This window comes from Perna viridis, chromosome 3, assembly GCF_037379345.1.
Source record: "Perna viridis isolate PV_CMFRI_1.1 ecotype Kerala chromosome 3, ASM3737934v1, whole genome shotgun sequence".
Lineage (NCBI taxonomy): Eukaryota > Metazoa > Mollusca > Bivalvia > Mytilida > Mytilidae > Perna > Perna viridis.
Genome location: NC_142447.1, coordinates 31,267,165 through 31,289,002, shown reverse-complemented (window position 1 = coordinate 31,289,002; position 21,838 = coordinate 31,267,165). Strand labels below are relative to the sequence as shown.

Here is a 21,838-nt window from a genome sequence, read left to right as displayed (position 1 = left end):
AATAAACATTTCAATATAATCCTAAAAGTTGTTGTTTTTCTGCTAGAGTATTCATTTCCATACTGAAAATTCAGAATATCATTGCCCTGCTACAAACATGAGTTTTCTATTAAAATTCTTATATAGGTACCCTATTCCAGGCATAAGACTAATATCTCAATGTTAGCCAGAAAATATTACTTTTGATAAAAAGCTGCTGTATTAATCAAACTAAGCAACTTTGTGGTTTATTCTGACATGGTAGATACGTGAGCTGTACTATGAGTTCTAAATCATTATTTAATCCCCACTTGTGAGTTCCATATATGGAAATATTAATATCCGAACCTCCTTTTTTGTCTTTAACTCAAGGGAGCCTCTTGTTTAAAGTAAAGTATAATGACCGGTACAACCAACTGTTTTAAACTATAGATATGGTCATTTCAATTATAATAAATCCAGAAAAAATTATACCAATATCATAGTTTTAAAAAAATATAGCTTTTCATATGCAGAAAATACAGATTTTAAGCCATTTTGGTACCCCAGGCAGATACAAATGGACCTCAATGTGACAGGAAAAGGACTTTTTCTTTAAAACAGATAGCTATGATGCAAGAAATATAGTTTACTGGTATAAATATTATAATAACAATTGTCTGCTTTAGATACTTTTTGAAAAAATTCAGTTTTTATATGAAAAAACACCATTATTTTTCTTGCCGCATTAGAATCTGTCCATTTGAACCACTAAAAAAAGTCCACTAAAAAATTGGCTGATGACTTTTGTGACATTTCTGTGTTTAAATCAACCACACAGTTATATGGCAACTCATTTTAGCTATTTATTTGAAAGAAAAACAAAAAATAAAAAAAATATTCATTTTTTCATATATAAGAGGCAATGTATGGAAAATGACTATTTTCAAGTCCTAACCACATACTTAAAATGTGTTGTAACTTGAAAACTATCCTTTATGCAGGAGTATTACTTGCTTTAGGTTACCTGAATATAGATATGCTCATCTTAATAGTCAAGATAATAATTTTATTGAACTGATATCCTACAAATTCATGAAAACAAAATGCATTTCCAAATTTGGTAAAAATTAACTATAAATGCAAAAAACCAGAGCTACCATAAAAAATCAGGTTCAAAAGTTGGCTAATTCATCTTAAAAGTGTTACCTGTATTGGGGTACTACTTTTTCAGCTGGTAAAGACCACTTGCTGAATATCCAACTTTACTTGAAAAACTGGCTTACTAGGTCTCAGTATCGTATTAATTTTCCCATAGACTTCTATAGTGAAGTGCATATTTTTAGGATTTTTTAAAAAATATGTAAATTGATTCAATAAAACTTTCACTTATGTAGCATTTCTAAGGACATGTGAAAAAATAATTTCCCGCAAAGAAAATAGGGTGAGTCCACGAAGATTGGACAGAAAAGTAGTCTTGAACTATAAATAGCCATTTTCCCTACTTTCACTTTCGTTTTGCACTCACCAAACCAACCTTTTCAGTGGAACATTTTTATGATATTATGTTAGATTTTCTTTTAAAAAAGTTCTTCATCTTACAGTGTGATGTTTGCTCTATTTTTTAAGTCATTGTTCATGTCTTTTGACAAAACATTAGTTTGTAGAGAGGCAAAAAGAAAATGCACTATATTTTTATGGCATCCATGTTTTGACGTACACCCGCTCAGGGATATGCAATACGATACTGGTACCTATTACTAATAAACATTTCAATATAATCCTAAAAGTTGTTGTTTTTCTGCTAGAGTATTCATTTCCATACTGAAAATTCAGAATATCATTGCCCTGCTACAAACATGAGTTTTCTATTAAAATTCTTATATAGGTACCCTATTCCAGGCATAAGACTAATATCTCAATGTTAGCCAGAAAATATTACTTTTGATAAAAAGCTGCTGTATTAATCAAACTAAGCAACTTTGTGGTTTATTCTGACATGGTAGATACGTGAGCTGTACTATGAGTTCTAAATCATTATTTAATCCCCACTTGTGAGTTCCATATATGGAAATATTAATATCCGAACCTCCTTTTTTGTCTTTAACTCAAGGGAGCCTCTTGTTTAAAGTAAAGTATAATGACCGGTACAACCAACTGTTTTAAACTATAGATATGGTCATTTCAATTATAATAAATCCAGAAAAAATTATACCAATATCATAGTTTTAAAAAAATATAGCTTTTCATATGCAGAAAATACAGATTTTAAGCCATTTTGGTACCCCAGGCAGATACAAATGGACCTCAATGTGACAGGAAAAGGACTTTTTCTTTAAAACAGATAGCTATGATGCAAGAAATATAGTTTACTGGTATAAATATTATAATAACAATTGTCTGCTTTAGATACTTTTTGAAAAAATTCAGTTTTTATATGAAAAAACACCATTATTTTTCTTGCCGCATTAGAATCTGTCCATTTGAACCACTAAAAAAAGTCCACTAAAAAATTGGCTGATGACTTTTGTGACATTTCTGTGTTTAAATCAACCACACAGTTATATGGCAACTCATTTTAGCTATTTATTTGAAAGAAAAACAAAAAATAAAAAAAATATTCATTTTTTCATATATAAGAGGCAATGTATGGAAAATGACTATTTTCAAGTCCTAACCACATACTTAAAATGTGTTGTAACTTGAAAACTATCCTTTATGCAGGAGTATTACTTGCTTTAGGTTACCTGAATATAGATATGCTCATCTTAATAGTCAAGATAATAATTTTATTGAACTGATATCCTACAAATTCATGAAAACAAAATGCATTTCCAAATTTGGTAAAAATTAACTATAAATGCAAAAAACCAGAGCTACCATAAAAAATCAGGTTCAAAAGTTGGCTAATTCATCTTAAAAGTGTTACCTGTATTGGGGTACTACTTTTTCAGCTGGTAAAGACCACTTGCTGAATATCCAACTTTACTTGAAAAACTGGCTTACTAGGTCTCAGTATCGTATTAATTTTCCCATAGACTTCTATAGTGAAGTGCATATTTTTAGGATTTTTTAAAAAATATGTAAATTGATTCAATAAAACTTTCACTTATGTAGCATTTCTAAGGACATGTGAAAAAATAATTTCCCGCAAAGAAAATAGGGTGAGTCCACGAAGATTGGACAGAAAAGTAGTCTTGAACTATAAATAGCCATTTTCCCTACTTTCACTTTCGTTTTGCACTCACCAAACCAACCTTTTCAGTGGAACATTTTTATGATATTATGTTAGATTTTCTTTTAAAAAAGTTCTTCATCTTACAGTGTGATGTTTGCTCTATTTTTTAAGTCATTGTTCATGTCTTTTGACAAAACATTAGTTTGTAGAGAGGCAAAAAGAAAATGCACTATATTTTTATGGCATCCATGTTTTGACGTACACCCGCTCAGGGATATGCAATACGATACTGGTACCTATTACTAATAAACATTTCAATATAATCCTAAAAGTTGTTGTTTTTCTGCTAGAGTATTCATTTCCATACTGAAAATTCAGAATATCATTGCCCTGCTACAAACATGAGTTTTCTATTAAAATTCTTATATAGGTACCCTATTCCAGGCATAAGACTAATATCTCAATGTTAGCCAGAAAATATTACTTTTGATAAAAAGCTGCTGTATTAATCAAACTAAGCAACTTTGTGGTTTATTCTGACATGGTAGATACGTGAGCTGTACTATGAGTTCTAAATCATTATTTAATCCCCACTTGTGAGTTCCATATATGGAAATATTAATATCCGAACCTCCTTTTTTGTCTTTAACTCAAGGGAGCCTCTTGTTTAAAGTAAAGTATAATGACCGGTACAACCAACTGTTTTAAACTATAGATATGGTCATTTCAATTATAATAAATCCAGAAAAAATTATACCAATATCATAGTTTTAAAAAAATATAGCTTTTCATATGCAGAAAATACAGATTTTAAGCCATTTTGGTACCCCAGGCAGATACAAATGGACCTCAATGTGACAGGAAAAGGACTTTTTCTTTAAAACAGATAGCTATGATGCAAGAAATATAGTTTACTGGTATAAATATTATAATAACAATTGTCTGCTTTAGATACTTTTTGAAAAAATTCAGTTTTTATATGAAAAAACACCATTATTTTTCTTGCCGCATTAGAATCTGTCCATTTGAACCACTAAAAAAAGTCCACTAAAAAATTGGCTGATGACTTTTGTGACATTTCTGTGTTTAAATCAACCACACAGTTATATGGCAACTCATTTTAGCTATTTATTTGAAAGAAAAACAAAAAATAAAAAAAATATTCATTTTTTCATATATAAGAGGCAATGTATGGAAAATGACTATTTTCAAGTCCTAACCACATACTTAAAATGTGTTGTAACTTGAAAACTATCCTTTATGCAGGAGTATTACTTGCTTTAGGTTACCTGAATATAGATATGCTCATCTTAATAGTCAAGATAATAATTTTATTGAACTGATATCCTACAAATTCATGAAAACAAAATGCATTTCCAAATTTGGTAAAAATTAACTATAAATGCAAAAAACCAGAGCTACCATAAAAAATCAGGTTCAAAAGTTGGCTAATTCATCTTAAAAGTGTTACCTGTATTGGGGTACTACTTTTTCAGCTGGTAAAGACCACTTGCTGAATATCCAACTTTACTTGAAAAACTGGCTTACTAGGTCTCAGTATCGTATTAATTTTCCCATAGACTTCTATAGTGAAGTGCATATTTTTAGGATTTTTTAAAAAATATGTAAATTGATTCAATAAAACTTTCACTTATGTAGCATTTCTAAGGACATGTGAAAAAATAATTTCCCGCAAAGAAAATAGGGTGAGTCCACGAAGATTGGACAGAAAAGTAGTCTTGAACTATAAATAGCCATTTTCCCTACTTTCACTTTCGTTTTGCACTCACCAAACCAACCTTTTCAGTGGAACATTTTTATGATATTATGTTAGATTTTCTTTTAAAAAAGTTCTTCATCTTACAGTGTGATGTTTGCTCTATTTTTTAAGTCATTGTTCATGTCTTTTGACAAAACATTAGTTTGTAGAGAGGCAAAAAGAAAATGCACTATATTTTTATGGCATCCATGTTTTGACGTACACCCGCTCAGGGATATGCAATACGATACTGGTACCTATTACTAATAAACATTTCAATATAATCCTAAAAGTTGTTGTTTTTCTGCTAGAGTATTCATTTCCATACTGAAAATTCAGAATATCATTGCCCTGCTACAAACATGAGTTTTCTATTAAAATTCTTATATAGGTACCCTATTCCAGGCATAAGACTAATATCTCAATGTTAGCCAGAAAATATTACTTTTGATAAAAAGCTGCTGTATTAATCAAACTAAGCAACTTTGTGGTTTATTCTGACATGGTAGATACGTGAGCTGTACTATGAGTTCTAAATCATTATTTAATCCCCACTTGTGAGTTCCATATATGGAAATATTAATATCCGAACCTCCTTTTTTGTCTTTAACTCAAGGGAGCCTCTTGTTTAAAGTAAAGTATAATGACCGGTACAACCAACTGTTTTAAACTATAGATATGGTCATTTCAATTATAATAAATCCAGAAAAAATTATACCAATATCATAGTTTTAAAAAAATATAGCTTTTCATATGCAGAAAATACAGATTTTAAGCCATTTTGGTACCCCAGGCAGATACAAATGGACCTCAATGTGACAGGAAAAGGACTTTTTCTTTAAAACAGATAGCTATGATGCAAGAAATATAGTTTACTGGTATAAATATTATAATAACAATTGTCTGCTTTAGATACTTTTTGAAAAAATTCAGTTTTTATATGAAAAAACACCATTATTTTTCTTGCCGCATTAGAATCTGTCCATTTGAACCACTAAAAAAAGTCCACTAAAAAATTGGCTGATGACTTTTGTGACATTTCTGTGTTTAAATCAACCACACAGTTATATGGCAACTCATTTTAGCTATTTATTTGAAAGAAAAACAAAAAATAAAAAAAATATTCATTTTTTCATATATAAGAGGCAATGTATGGAAAATGACTATTTTCAAGTCCTAACCACATACTTAAAATGTGTTGTAACTTGAAAACTATCCTTTATGCAGGAGTATTACTTGCTTTAGGTTACCTGAATATAGATATGCTCATCTTAATAGTCAAGATAATAATTTTATTGAACTGATATCCTACAAATTCATGAAAACAAAATGCATTTCCAAATTTGGTAAAAATTAACTATAAATGCAAAAAACCAGAGCTACCATAAAAAATCAGGTTCAAAAGTTGGCTAATTCATCTTAAAAGTGTTACCTGTATTGGGGTACTACTTTTTCAGCTGGTAAAGACCACTTGCTGAATATCCAACTTTACTTGAAAAACTGGCTTACTAGGTCTCAGTATCGTATTAATTTTCCCATAGACTTCTATAGTGAAGTGCATATTTTTAGGATTTTTTAAAAAATATGTAAATTGATTCAATAAAACTTTCACTTATGTAGCATTTCTAAGGACATGTGAAAAAATAATTTCCCGCAAAGAAAATAGGGTGAGTCCACGAAGATTGGACAGAAAAGTAGTCTTGAACTATAAATAGCCATTTTCCCTACTTTCACTTTCGTTTTGCACTCACCAAACCAACCTTTTCAGTGGAACATTTTTATGATATTATGTTAGATTTTCTTTTAAAAAAGTTCTTCATCTTACAGTGTGATGTTTGCTCTATTTTTTAAGTCATTGTTCATGTCTTTTGACAAAACATTAGTTTGTAGAGAGGCAAAAAGAAAATGCACTATATTTTTATGGCATCCATGTTTTGACGTACACCCGCTCAGGGATATGCAATACGATACTGGTACCTATTACTAATAAACATTTCAATATAATCCTAAAAGTTGTTGTTTTTCTGCTAGAGTATTCATTTCCATACTGAAAATTCAGAATATCATTGCCCTGCTACAAACATGAGTTTTCTATTAAAATTCTTATATAGGTACCCTATTCCAGGCATAAGACTAATATCTCAATGTTAGCCAGAAAATATTACTTTTGATAAAAAGCTGCTGTATTAATCAAACTAAGCAACTTTGTGGTTTATTCTGACATGGTAGATACGTGAGCTGTACTATGAGTTCTAAATCATTATTTAATCCCCACTTGTGAGTTCCATATATGGAAATATTAATATCCGAACCTCCTTTTTTGTCTTTAACTCAAGGGAGCCTCTTGTTTAAAGTAAAGTATAATGACCGGTACAACCAACTGTTTTAAACTATAGATATGGTCATTTCAATTATAATAAATCCAGAAAAAATTATACCAATATCATAGTTTTAAAAAAATATAGCTTTTCATATGCAGAAAATACAGATTTTAAGCCATTTTGGTACCCCAGGCAGATACAAATGGACCTCAATGTGACAGGAAAAGGACTTTTTCTTTAAAACAGATAGCTATGATGCAAGAAATATAGTTTACTGGTATAAATATTATAATAACAATTGTCTGCTTTAGATACTTTTTGAAAAAATTCAGTTTTTATATGAAAAAACACCATTATTTTTCTTGCCGCATTAGAATCTGTCCATTTGAACCACTAAAAAAAGTCCACTAAAAAATTGGCTGATGACTTTTGTGACATTTCTGTGTTTAAATCAACCACACAGTTATATGGCAACTCATTTTAGCTATTTATTTGAAAGAAAAACAAAAAATAAAAAAAATATTCATTTTTTCATATATAAGAGGCAATGTATGGAAAATGACTATTTTCAAGTCCTAACCACATACTTAAAATGTGTTGTAACTTGAAAACTATCCTTTATGCAGGAGTATTACTTGCTTTAGGTTACCTGAATATAGATATGCTCATCTTAATAGTCAAGATAATAATTTTATTGAACTGATATCCTACAAATTCATGAAAACAAAATGCATTTCCAAATTTGGTAAAAATTAACTATAAATGCAAAAAACCAGAGCTACCATAAAAAATCAGGTTCAAAAGTTGGCTAATTCATCTTAAAAGTGTTACCTGTATTGGGGTACTACTTTTTCAGCTGGTAAAGACCACTTGCTGAATATCCAACTTTACTTGAAAAACTGGCTTACTAGGTCTCAGTATCGTATTAATTTTCCCATAGACTTCTATAGTGAAGTGCATATTTTTAGGATTTTTTAAAAAATATGTAAATTGATTCAATAAAACTTTCACTTATGTAGCATTTCTAAGGACATGTGAAAAAATAATTTCCCGCAAAGAAAATAGGGTGAGTCCACGAAGATTGGACAGAAAAGTAGTCTTGAACTATAAATAGCCATTTTCCCTACTTTCACTTTCGTTTTGCACTCACCAAACCAACCTTTTCAGTGGAACATTTTTATGATATTATGTTAGATTTTCTTTTAAAAAAGTTCTTCATCTTACAGTGTGATGTTTGCTCTATTTTTTAAGTCATTGTTCATGTCTTTTGACAAAACATTAGTTTGTAGAGAGGCAAAAAGAAAATGCACTATATTTTTATGGCATCCATGTTTTGACGTACACCCGCTCAGGGATATGCAATACGATACTGGTACCTATTACTAATAAACATTTCAATATAATCCTAAAAGTTGTTGTTTTTCTGCTAGAGTATTCATTTCCATACTGAAAATTCAGAATATCATTGCCCTGCTACAAACATGAGTTTTCTATTAAAATTCTTATATAGGTACCCTATTCCAGGCATAAGACTAATATCTCAATGTTAGCCAGAAAATATTACTTTTGATAAAAAGCTGCTGTATTAATCAAACTAAGCAACTTTGTGGTTTATTCTGACATGGTAGATACGTGAGCTGTACTATGAGTTCTAAATCATTATTTAATCCCCACTTGTGAGTTCCATATATGGAAATATTAATATCCGAACCTCCTTTTTTGTCTTTAACTCAAGGGAGCCTCTTGTTTAAAGTAAAGTATAATGACCGGTACAACCAACTGTTTTAAACTATAGATATGGTCATTTCAATTATAATAAATCCAGAAAAAATTATACCAATATCATAGTTTTAAAAAAATATAGCTTTTCATATGCAGAAAATACAGATTTTAAGCCATTTTGGTACCCCAGGCAGATACAAATGGACCTCAATGTGACAGGAAAAGGACTTTTTCTTTAAAACAGATAGCTATGATGCAAGAAATATAGTTTACTGGTATAAATATTATAATAACAATTGTCTGCTTTAGATACTTTTTGAAAAAATTCAGTTTTTATATGAAAAAACACCATTATTTTTCTTGCCGCATTAGAATCTGTCCATTTGAACCACTAAAAAAAGTCCACTAAAAAATTGGCTGATGACTTTTGTGACATTTCTGTGTTTAAATCAACCACACAGTTATATGGCAACTCATTTTAGCTATTTATTTGAAAGAAAAACAAAAAATAAAAAAAATATTCATTTTTTCATATATAAGAGGCAATGTATGGAAAATGACTATTTTCAAGTCCTAACCACATACTTAAAATGTGTTGTAACTTGAAAACTATCCTTTATGCAGGAGTATTACTTGCTTTAGGTTACCTGAATATAGATATGCTCATCTTAATAGTCAAGATAATAATTTTATTGAACTGATATCCTACAAATTCATGAAAACAAAATGCATTTCCAAATTTGGTAAAAATTAACTATAAATGCAAAAAACCAGAGCTACCATAAAAAATCAGGTTCAAAAGTTGGCTAATTCATCTTAAAAGTGTTACCTGTATTGGGGTACTACTTTTTCAGCTGGTAAAGACCACTTGCTGAATATCCAACTTTACTTGAAAAACTGGCTTACTAGGTCTCAGTATCGTATTAATTTTCCCATAGACTTCTATAGTGAAGTGCATATTTTTAGGATTTTTTAAAAAATATGTAAATTGATTCAATAAAACTTTCACTTATGTAGCATTTCTAAGGACATGTGAAAAAATAATTTCCCGCAAAGAAAATAGGGTGAGTCCACGAAGATTGGACAGAAAAGTAGTCTTGAACTATAAATAGCCATTTTCCCTACTTTCACTTTCGTTTTGCACTCACCAAACCAACCTTTTCAGTGGAACATTTTTATGATATTATGTTAGATTTTCTTTTAAAAAAGTTCTTCATCTTACAGTGTGATGTTTGCTCTATTTTTTAAGTCATTGTTCATGTCTTTTGACAAAACATTAGTTTGTAGAGAGGCAAAAAGAAAATGCACTATATTTTTATGGCATCCATGTTTTGACGTACACCCGCTCAGGGATATGCAATACGATACTGGTACCTATTACTAATAAACATTTCAATATAATCCTAAAAGTTGTTGTTTTTCTGCTAGAGTATTCATTTCCATACTGAAAATTCAGAATATCATTGCCCTGCTACAAACATGAGTTTTCTATTAAAATTCTTATATAGGTACCCTATTCCAGGCATAAGACTAATATCTCAATGTTAGCCAGAAAATATTACTTTTGATAAAAAGCTGCTGTATTAATCAAACTAAGCAACTTTGTGGTTTATTCTGACATGGTAGATACGTGAGCTGTACTATGAGTTCTAAATCATTATTTAATCCCCACTTGTGAGTTCCATATATGGAAATATTAATATCCGAACCTCCTTTTTTGTCTTTAACTCAAGGGAGCCTCTTGTTTAAAGTAAAGTATAATGACCGGTACAACCAACTGTTTTAAACTATAGATATGGTCATTTCAATTATAATAAATCCAGAAAAAATTATACCAATATCATAGTTTTAAAAAAATATAGCTTTTCATATGCAGAAAATACAGATTTTAAGCCATTTTGGTACCCCAGGCAGATACAAATGGACCTCAATGTGACAGGAAAAGGACTTTTTCTTTAAAACAGATAGCTATGATGCAAGAAATATAGTTTACTGGTATAAATATTATAATAACAATTGTCTGCTTTAGATACTTTTTGAAAAAATTCAGTTTTTATATGAAAAAACACCATTATTTTTCTTGCCGCATTAGAATCTGTCCATTTGAACCACTAAAAAAAGTCCACTAAAAAATTGGCTGATGACTTTTGTGACATTTCTGTGTTTAAATCAACCACACAGTTATATGGCAACTCATTTTAGCTATTTATTTGAAAGAAAAACAAAAAATAAAAAAAATATTCATTTTTTCATATATAAGAGGCAATGTATGGAAAATGACTATTTTCAAGTCCTAACCACATACTTAAAATGTGTTGTAACTTGAAAACTATCCTTTATGCAGGAGTATTACTTGCTTTAGGTTACCTGAATATAGATATGCTCATCTTAATAGTCAAGATAATAATTTTATTGAACTGATATCCTACAAATTCATGAAAACAAAATGCATTTCCAAATTTGGTAAAAATTAACTATAAATGCAAAAAACCAGAGCTACCATAAAAAATCAGGTTCAAAAGTTGGCTAATTCATCTTAAAAGTGTTACCTGTATTGGGGTACTACTTTTTCAGCTGGTAAAGACCACTTGCTGAATATCCAACTTTACTTGAAAAACTGGCTTACTAGGTCTCAGTATCGTATTAATTTTCCCATAGACTTCTATAGTGAAGTGCATATTTTTAGGATTTTTTAAAAAATATGTAAATTGATTCAATAAAACTTTCACTTATGTAGCATTTCTAAGGACATGTGAAAAAATAATTTCCCGCAAAGAAAATAGGGTGAGTCCACGAAGATTGGACAGAAAAGTAGTCTTGAACTATAAATAGCCATTTTCCCTACTTTCACTTTCGTTTTGCACTCACCAAACCAACCTTTTCAGTGGAACATTTTTATGATATTATGTTAGATTTTCTTTTAAAAAAGTTCTTCATCTTACAGTGTGATGTTTGCTCTATTTTTTAAGTCATTGTTCATGTCTTTTGACAAAACATTAGTTTGTAGAGAGGCAAAAAGAAAATGCACTATATTTTTATGGCATCCATGTTTTGACGTACACCCGCTCAGGGATATGCAATACGATACTGGTACCTATTACTAATAAACATTTCAATATAATCCTAAAAGTTGTTGTTTTTCTGCTAGAGTATTCATTTCCATACTGAAAATTCAGAATATCATTGCCCTGCTACAAACATGAGTTTTCTATTAAAATTCTTATATAGGTACCCTATTCCAGGCATAAGACTAATATCTCAATGTTAGCCAGAAAATATTACTTTTGATAAAAAGCTGCTGTATTAATCAAACTAAGCAACTTTGTGGTTTATTCTGACATGGTAGATACGTGAGCTGTACTATGAGTTCTAAATCATTATTTAATCCCCACTTGTGAGTTCCATATATGGAAATATTAATATCCGAACCTCCTTTTTTGTCTTTAACTCAAGGGAGCCTCTTGTTTAAAGTAAAGTATAATGACCGGTACAACCAACTGTTTTAAACTATAGATATGGTCATTTCAATTATAATAAATCCAGAAAAAATTATACCAATATCATAGTTTTAAAAAAATATAGCTTTTCATATGCAGAAAATACAGATTTTAAGCCATTTTGGTACCCCAGGCAGATACAAATGGACCTCAATGTGACAGGAAAAGGACTTTTTCTTTAAAACAGATAGCTATGATGCAAGAAATATAGTTTACTGGTATAAATATTATAATAACAATTGTCTGCTTTAGATACTTTTTGAAAAAATTCAGTTTTTATATGAAAAAACACCATTATTTTTCTTGCCGCATTAGAATCTGTCCATTTGAACCACTAAAAAAAGTCCACTAAAAAATTGGCTGATGACTTTTGTGACATTTCTGTGTTTAAATCAACCACACAGTTATATGGCAACTCATTTTAGCTATTTATTTGAAAGAAAAACAAAAAATAAAAAAAATATTCATTTTTTCATATATAAGAGGCAATGTATGGAAAATGACTATTTTCAAGTCCTAACCACATACTTAAAATGTGTTGTAACTTGAAAACTATCCTTTATGCAGGAGTATTACTTGCTTTAGGTTACCTGAATATAGATATGCTCATCTTAATAGTCAAGATAATAATTTTATTGAACTGATATCCTACAAATTCATGAAAACAAAATGCATTTCCAAATTTGGTAAAAATTAACTATAAATGCAAAAAACCAGAGCTACCATAAAAAATCAGGTTCAAAAGTTGGCTAATTCATCTTAAAAGTGTTACCTGTATTGGGGTACTACTTTTTCAGCTGGTAAAGACCACTTGCTGAATATCCAACTTTACTTGAAAAACTGGCTTACTAGGTCTCAGTATCGTATTAATTTTCCCATAGACTTCTATAGTGAAGTGCATATTTTTAGGATTTTTTAAAAAATATGTAAATTGATTCAATAAAACTTTCACTTATGTAGCATTTCTAAGGACATGTGAAAAAATAATTTCCCGCAAAGAAAATAGGGTGAGTCCACGAAGATTGGACAGAAAAGTAGTCTTGAACTATAAATAGCCATTTTCCCTACTTTCACTTTCGTTTTGCACTCACCAAACCAACCTTTTCAGTGGAACATTTTTATGATATTATGTTAGATTTTCTTTTAAAAAAGTTCTTCATCTTACAGTGTGATGTTTGCTCTATTTTTTAAGTCATTGTTCATGTCTTTTGACAAAACATTAGTTTGTAGAGAGGCAAAAAGAAAATGCACTATATTTTTATGGCATCCATGTTTTGACGTACACCCGCTCAGGGATATGCAATACGATACTGGTACCTATTACTAATAAACATTTCAATATAATCCTAAAAGTTGTTGTTTTTCTGCTAGAGTATTCATTTCCATACTGAAAATTCAGAATATCATTGCCCTGCTACAAACATGAGTTTTCTATTAAAATTCTTATATAGGTACCCTATTCCAGGCATAAGACTAATATCTCAATGTTAGCCAGAAAATATTACTTTTGATAAAAAGCTGCTGTATTAATCAAACTAAGCAACTTTGTGGTTTATTCTGACATGGTAGATACGTGAGCTGTACTATGAGTTCTAAATCATTATTTAATCCCCACTTGTGAGTTCCATATATGGAAATATTAATATCCGAACCTCCTTTTTTGTCTTTAACTCAAGGGAGCCTCTTGTTTAAAGTAAAGTATAATGACCGGTACAACCAACTGTTTTAAACTATAGATATGGTCATTTCAATTATAATAAATCCAGAAAAAATTATACCAATATCATAGTTTTAAAAAAATATAGCTTTTCATATGCAGAAAATACAGATTTTAAGCCATTTTGGTACCCCAGGCAGATACAAATGGACCTCAATGTGACAGGAAAAGGACTTTTTCTTTAAAACAGATAGCTATGATGCAAGAAATATAGTTTACTGGTATAAATATTATAATAACAATTGTCTGCTTTAGATACTTTTTGAAAAAATTCAGTTTTTATATGAAAAAACACCATTATTTTTCTTGCCGCATTAGAATCTGTCCATTTGAACCACTAAAAAAAGTCCACTAAAAAATTGGCTGATGACTTTTGTGACATTTCTGTGTTTAAATCAACCACACAGTTATATGGCAACTCATTTTAGCTATTTATTTGAAAGAAAAACAAAAAATAAAAAAAATATTCATTTTTTCATATATAAGAGGCAATGTATGGAAAATGACTATTTTCAAGTCCTAACCACATACTTAAAATGTGTTGTAACTTGAAAACTATCCTTTATGCAGGAGTATTACTTGCTTTAGGTTACCTGAATATAGATATGCTCATCTTAATAGTCAAGATAATAATTTTATTGAACTGATATCCTACAAATTCATGAAAACAAAATGCATTTCCAAATTTGGTAAAAATTAACTATAAATGCAAAAAACCAGAGCTACCATAAAAAATCAGGTTCAAAAGTTGGCTAATTCATCTTAAAAGTGTTACCTGTATTGGGGTACTACTTTTTCAGCTGGTAAAGACCACTTGCTGAATATCCAACTTTACTTGAAAAACTGGCTTACTAGGTCTCAGTATCGTATTAATTTTCCCATAGACTTCTATAGTGAAGTGCATATTTTTAGGATTTTTTAAAAAATATGTAAATTGATTCAATAAAACTTTCACTTATGTAGCATTTCTAAGGACATGTGAAAAAATAATTTCCCGCAAAGAAAATAGGGTGAGTCCACGAAGATTGGACAGAAAAGTAGTCTTGAACTATAAATAGCCATTTTCCCTACTTTCACTTTCGTTTTGCACTCACCAAACCAACCTTTTCAGTGGAACATTTTTATGATATTATGTTAGATTTTCTTTTAAAAAAGTTCTTCATCTTACAGTGTGATGTTTGCTCTATTTTTTAAGTCATTGTTCATGTCTTTTGACAAAACATTAGTTTGTAGAGAGGCAAAAAGAAAATGCACTATATTTTTATGGCATCCATGTTTTGACGTACACCCGCTCAGGGATATGCAATACGATACTGGTACCTATTACTAATAAACATTTCAATATAATCCTAAAAGTTGTTGTTTTTCTGCTAGAGTATTCATTTCCATACTGAAAATTCAGAATATCATTGCCCTGCTACAAACATGAGTTTTCTATTAAAATTCTTATATAGGTACCCTATTCCAGGCATAAGACTAATATCTCAATGTTAGCCAGAAAATATTACTTTTGATAAAAAGCTGCTGTATTAATCAAACTAAGCAACTTTGTGGTTTATTCTGACATGGTAGATACGTGAGCTGTACTATGAGTTCTAAATCATTATTTAATCCCCACTTGTGAGTTCCATATATGGAAATATTAATATCCGAACCTCCTTTTTTGTCTTTAACTCAAGGGAGCCTCTTGTTTAAAGTAAAGTATAATGACCGGTACAACCAACTGTTTTAAACTATAGATATGGTCATTTCAATTATAATAAATCCAGAAAAAATTATACCAATATCATAGTTTTAAAAAAATATAGCTTTTCATATGCAGAAAATACAGATTTTAAGCCATTTTGGTACCCCAGGCAGATACAAATGGACCTCAATGTGACAGGAAAAGGACTTTTTCTTTAAAACAGATAGCTATGATGCAAGAAATATAGTTTACTGGTATAAATATTATAATAACAATTGTCTGCTTTAGATACTTTTTGAAAAAATTCAGTTTTTATATGAAAAAACACCATTATTTTTCTTGCCGCATTAGAATCTGTCCATTTGAACCACTAAAAAAAGTCCACTAAAAAATTGGCTGATGACTTTTGTGACATTTCTGTGTTTAAATCAACCACACAGTTATATGGCAACTCATTTTAGCTATTTATTTGAAAGAAAAACAAAAAATAAAAAAAATATTCATTTTTTCATATATAAGAGGCAATGTATGGAAAATGACTATTTTCAAGTCCTAACCACATACTTAAAATGTGTTGTAACTTGAAAACTATCCTTTATGCAGGAGTATTACTTGCTTTAGGTTACCTGAATATAGATATGCTCATCTTAATAGTCAAGATAATAATTTTATTGAACTGATATCCTACAAATTCATGAAAACAAAATGCATTTCCAAATTTGGTAAAAATTAACTATAAATGCAAAAAACCAGAGCTACCATAAAAAATCAGGTTCAAAAGTTGGCTAATTCATCTTAAAAGTGTTACCTGTATTGGGGTACTACTTTTTCAGCTGGTAAAGACCACTTGCTGAATATCCAACTTTACTTGAAAAACTGGCTTACTAGGTCTCAGTATCGTATTAATTTTCCCATAGACTTCTATAGTGAAGTGCATATTTTTAGGATTTTTTAAAAAATATGTAAATTGATTCAATAAAACTTTCACTTATGTAGCATTTCTAAGGACATGTGAAAAAATAATTTCCCGCAAAGAAAATAGGGTGAGTCCACGAAGATTGGACAGAAAAGTAGTCTTGAACTATAAATAGCCATTTTCCCTACTTTCACTTTCGTTTTGCACTCACCAAACCAACCTTTTCAGTGGAACATTTTTATGATATTATGTTAGATTTTCTTTTAAAAAAGTTCTTCATCTTACAGTGTGATGTTTGCTCTATTTTTTAAGTCATTGTTCATGTCTTTTGACAAAACATTAGTTTGTAGAGAGGCAAAAAGAAAATGCACTATATTTTTATGGCATCCATGTTTTGACGTACACCCGCTCAGGGATATGCAATACGATACTGGTACCTATTACTAATAAACATTTCAATATAATCCTAAAAGTTGTTGTTTTTCTGCTAGAGTATTCATTTCCATACTGAAAATTCAGAATATCATTGCCCTGCTACAAACATGAGTTTTCTATTAAAATTCTTATATAGGTACCCTATTCCAGGCATAAGACTAATATCTCAATGTTAGCCAGAAAATATTACTTTTGATAAAAAGCTGCTGTATTAATCAAACTAAGCAACTTTGTGGTTTATTCTGACATGGTAGATACGTGAGCTGTACTATGAGTTCTAAATCATTATTTAATCCCCACTTGTGAGTTCCATATATGGAAATATTAATATCCGAACCTCCTTTTTTGTCTTTAACTCAAGGGAGCCTCTTGTTTAAAGTAAAGTATAATGACCGGTACAACCAACTGTTTTAAACTATAGATATGGTCATTTCAATTATAATAAATCCAGAAAAAATTATACCAATATCATAGTTTTAAAAAAATATAGCTTTTCATATGCAGAAAATACAGATTTTAAGCCATTTTGGTACCCCAGGCAGATACAAATGGACCTCAATGTGACAGGAAAAGGACTTTTTCTTTAAAACAGATAGCTATGATGCAAGAAATATAGTTTACTGGTATAAATATTATAATAACAATTGTCTGCTTTAGATACTTTTTGAAAAAATTCAGTTTTTATATGAAAAAACACCATTATTTTTCTTGCCGCATTAGAATCTGTCCATTTGAACCACTAAAAAAAGTCCACTAAAAAATTGGCTGATGACTTTTGTGACATTTCTGTGTTTAAATCAACCACACAGTTATATGGCAACTCATTTTAGCTATTTATTTGAAAGAAAAACAAAAAATAAAAAAAATATTCATTTTTTCATATATAAGAGGCAATGTATGGAAAATGACTATTTTCAAGTCCTAACCACATACTTAAAATGTGTTGTAACTTGAAAACTATCCTTTATGCAGGAGTATTACTTGCTTTAGGTTACCTGAATATAGATATGCTCATCTTAATAGTCAAGATAATAATTTTATTGAACTGATATCCTACAAATTCATGAAAACAAAATGCATTTCCAAATTTGGTAAAAATTAACTATAAATGCAAAAAACCAGAGCTACCATAAAAAATCAGGTTCAAAAGTTGGCTAATTCATCTTAAAAGTGTTACCTGTATTGGGGTACTACTTTTTCAGCTGGTAAAGACCACTTGCTGAATATCCAACTTTACTTGAAAAACTGGCTTACTAGGTCTCAGTATCGTATTAATTTTCCCATAGACTTCTATAGTGAAGTGCATATTTTTAGGATTTTTTAAAAAATATGTAAATTGATTCAATAAAACTTTCACTTATGTAGCATTTCTAAGGACATGTGAAAAAATAATTTCCCGCAAAGAAAATAGGGTGAGTCCACGAAGATTGGACAGAAAAGTAGTCTTGAACTATAAATAGCCATTTTCCCTACTTTCACTTTCGTTTTGCACTCACCAAACCAACCTTTTCAGTGGAACATTTTTATGATATTATGTTAGATTTTCTTTTAAAAAAGTTCTTCATCTTACAGTGTGATGTTTGCTCTATTTTTTAAGTCATTGTTCATGTCTTTTGACAAAACATTAGTTTGTAGAGAGGCAAAAAGAAAATGCACTATATTTTTATGGCATCCATGTTTTGACGTACACCCGCTCAGGGATATGCAATACGATACTGGTACCTATTACTAATAAACATTTCAATATAATCCTAAAAGTTGTTGTTTTTCTGCTAGAGTATTCATTTCCATACTGAAAATTCAGAATATCATTGCCCTGCTACAAACATGAGTTTTCTATTAAAATTCTTATATAGGTACCCTATTCCAGGCATAAGACTAATATCTCAATGTTAGCCAGAAAATATTACTTTTGATAAAAAGCTGCTGTATTAATCAAACTAAGCAACTTTGTGGTTTATTCTGACATGGTAGATACGTGAGCTGTACTATGAGTTCTAAATCATTATTTAATCCCCACTTGTGAGTTCCATATATGGAAATATTAATATCCGAACCTCCTTTTTTGTCTTTAACTCAAGGGAGCCTCTTGTTTAAAGTAAAGTATAATGACCGGTACAACCAACTGTTTTAAACTATAGATATGGTCATTTCAATTATAATAAATCCAGAAAAAATTATACCAATATCATAGTTTTAAAAAAATATAGCTTTTCATATGCAGAAAATACAGATTTTAAGCCATTTTGGTACCCCAGGCAGATACAAATGGACCTCAATGTGACAGGAAAAGGACTTTTTCTTTAAAACAGATAGCTATGATGCAAGAAATATAGTTTACTGGTATAAATATTATAATAACAATTGTCTGCTTTAGATACTTTTTGAAAAAATTCAGTTTTTATATGAAAAAACACCATTATTTTTCTTGCCGCATTAGAATCTGTCCATTTGAACCACTAAAAAAAGTCCACTAAAAAATTGGCTGATGACTTTTGTGACATTTCTGTGTTTAAATCAACCACACAGTTATATGGCAACTCATTTTAGCTATTTATTTGAAAGAAAAACAAAAAATAAAAAAAATATTCATTTTTTCATATATAAGAGGCAATGTATGGAAAATGACTATTTTCAAGTCCTAACCACATACTTAAAATGTGTTGTAACTTGAAAACTATCCTTTATGCAGGAGTATTACTTGCTTTAGGTTACCTGAATATAGATATGCTCATCTTAATAGTCAAGATAATAATTTTATTGAACTGATATCCTACAAATTCATGAAAACAAAATGCATTTCCAAATTTGGTAAAAATTAACTATAAATGCAAAAAACCAGAGCTACCATAAAAAATCAGGTTCAAAAGTTGGCTAATTCATCTTAAAAGTGTTACCTGTATTGGGGTACTACTTTTTCAGCTGGTAAAGACCACTTGCTGAATATCCAACTTTACTTGAAAAACTGGCTTACTAGGTCTCAGTATCGTATTAATTTTCCCATAGACTTCTATAGTGAAGTGCATATTTTTAGGATTTTTTAAAAAATATGTAAATTGATTCAATAAAACTTTCACTTATGTAGCATTTCTAAGGACATGTGAAAAAATAATTTCCCGCAAAGAAAATAGGGTGAGTCCACGAAGATTGGACAGAAAAGTAGTCTTGAACTATAAATAGCCATTTTCCCTACTTTCACTTTCGTTTTGCACTCACCAAACCAACCTTTTCAGTGGAACATTTTTATGATATTATGTTAGATTTTCTTTTAAAAAAGTTCTTCATCTTACAGTGTGATGTTTGCTCTATTTTTTAAGTCATTGTTCATGTCTTTTGACAAAACATTAGTTTGTAGAGAGGCAAAAAGAAAATGCACTATATTTTTATGGCATCCATGTTTTGACGTACACCCGCTCAGGGATATGCAATACGATACTGGTACCTATTACTAATAAACATTTCAATATAATCCTAAAAGTTGTTGTTTTTCTGCTAGAGTATTCATTTCCATACTGAAAATTCAGAATATCATTGCCCTGCTACAAACATGAGTTTTCTATTAAAATTCTTATATAGGTACCCTATTCCAGGCATAAGACTAATATCTCAATGTTAGCCAGAAAATATTACTTTTGATAAAAAGCTGCTGTATTAATCAAACTAAGCAACTTTGTGGTTTATTCTGACATGGTAGATACGTGAGCTGTACTATGAGTTCTAAATCATTATTTAATCCCCACTTGTGAGTTCCATATATGGAAATATTAATATCCGAACCTCCTTTTTTGTCTTTAACTCAAGGGAGCCTCTTGTTTAAAGTAAAGTATAATGACCGGTACAACCAACTGTTTTAAACTATAGATATGGTCATTTCAATTATAATAAATCCAGAAAAAATTATACCAATATCATAGTTTTAAAAAAATATAGCTTTTCATATGCAGAAAATACAGATTTTAAGCCATTTTGGTACCCCAGGCAGATACAAATGGACCTCAATGTGACAGGAAAAGGACTTTTTCTTTAAAACAGATAGCTATGATGCAAGAAATATAGTTTACTGGTATAAATATTATAATAACAATTGTCTGCTTTAGATACTTTTTGAAAAAATTCAGTTTTTATATGAAAAAACACCATTATTTTTCTTGCCGCATTAGAATCTGTCCATTTGAACCACTAAAAAAAGTCCACTAAAAAATTGGCTGATGACTTTTGTGACATTTCTGTGTTTAAATCAACCACACAGTTATATGGCAACTCATTTTAGCTATTTATTTGAAAGAAAAACAAAAAATAAAAAAAATATTCATTTTTTCATATATAAGAGGCAATGTATGGAAAATGACTATTTTCAAGTCCTAACCACATACTTAAAATGTGTTGTAACTTGAAAACTATCCTTTATGCAGGAGTATTACTTGCTTTAGGTTACCTGAATATAGATATGCTCATCTTAATAGTCAAGATAATAATTTTATTGAACTGATATCCTACAAATTCATGAAAACAAAATGCATTTCCAAATTTGGTAAAAATTAACTATAAATGCAAAAAACCAGAGCTACCATAAAAAATCAGGTTCAAAAGTTGGCTAATTCATCTTAAAAGTGTTACCTGTATTGGGGTACTACTTTTTCAGCTGGTA

General features: G+C 29.9%; 1 protein-coding gene across 1 annotated transcript in view; it reads left to right on the top strand.

Moving 5' to 3' along the window:
- Window positions 1-21,838, top strand: part of LOC148621855 (heparanase-like) — a 51,813-nt gene that overhangs the window by 508 nt on the left and 29,467 nt on the right. The window lies entirely within an intron of this gene.